The 1,193-nt window shown below is 43.6% G+C and overlaps 1 non-coding gene across 1 annotated transcript; it reads right to left on the reverse strand.

Moving 5' to 3' along the window:
- Nucleotides 1–854: 854 nt before the first annotated feature.
- Nucleotides 855–936, reverse strand: trnal-aag (transfer RNA leucine (anticodon AAG)). Its single transcript has one exon. It is a non-coding gene; the product is annotated as a tRNA-Leu (tRNA).
- Nucleotides 937–1,193: the final 257 nt, after the last annotated feature.

Genomic DNA, 1,193 nt, shown 5'->3' on the forward strand with positions numbered 1-1,193 from the left:
ACTGAGGTGGTGATGAACAGGGCACTCAGGAACGGCCACGTAAAAGCTGGCTTAAAGTATATACTGAATTAACCAAAGACTAAATAAGAGTGTGTGTATGTGTGACATATTATACATTATGCTTTGCAGCTGGGTACAGCTAGGGGGGAGAGAACAGGAGGGCTATCTTAGTCAGATAAGCTACAGTGAGCACGAGAAGAGGAGATGGTGAGGCCAAGGACACTGAAGTTCGAGGACGGTCTGATAACTCAGAGACAGACGTACAAACTAAGAAGGGAGTGAACATAGCTGTCTTGTGAAGTAAATGATAACTGAAAATAATAGACAGGCAAGAAGGAAGAGGGAAGAGGCAGAGCAGGAGTGTGCCCCAGCAACATATAGCTGACCAATCAGGCCCCACAAGGGGAACCAATATAACCCTGAGCACGCTATTGTTAAAGTGCCTTTTTGGGGAACCTCTGTACTAGACAAGTTTCCATCAGGTCCGTGCACGTAAAACTGCCCGGAAACGCATTTCATCTGTTGACCACAAGAATAAACGCTGTGTTAATTCATCATGGAGTCAGTTGTCAGTTTATAGAAGGATTTCTCCAACAATAGGTAGCGTATCGCTACCGTGACGGCTGACATACGCCCCGTCACAGTTACCGACAATTTTGTTAATGAATGAGTATTTCACATTGAACACTTACGATTGGGTGGTCATTAAAAACAGGGAATTGCAAGTACAGATATAAAATCCAGAGTCAGAAAGGGGTCTTTAGGTACTTCACTAAGCTATGACACAAGGGATAACCTCATCCGAAAACCATGTCATCACATTGGTTACCTTCCAGCAATGTAACATTTGCAAATGGCAGTGGTGGGATTTGAACCCACGCCTCCAGAGAGACTGGAGCCTTAATCCAGCGCCTTAGACCCCTCGGCCACACTACCTGCACATGACTATGGTTCACATCGTAACACACACAGGGACCTTAACTAACGTAATGCTTGTTAACTGTTATCACTCTTTGTCATTTGTCTCTGGCATTGTTGATTATTAGAATATTGTAACCAGCATTAAGTGAGTAGGTTTAGGTCTGTGTGAATATGGGCTGAGCATTTACCTGGACTGAATTTGTGAAAATCTTCTTTTGCATATTCACTGTAAAGAGCCATTACTCCTCCAACTGCTAACTATTGTTCTAGAG

This window comes from Etheostoma spectabile, unplaced genomic scaffold (genome assembly GCF_008692095.1).
Source record: "Etheostoma spectabile isolate EspeVRDwgs_2016 unplaced genomic scaffold, UIUC_Espe_1.0 scaffold00018635, whole genome shotgun sequence".
NCBI classification, from domain to species: domain Eukaryota; kingdom Metazoa; phylum Chordata; class Actinopteri; order Perciformes; family Percidae; genus Etheostoma; species Etheostoma spectabile.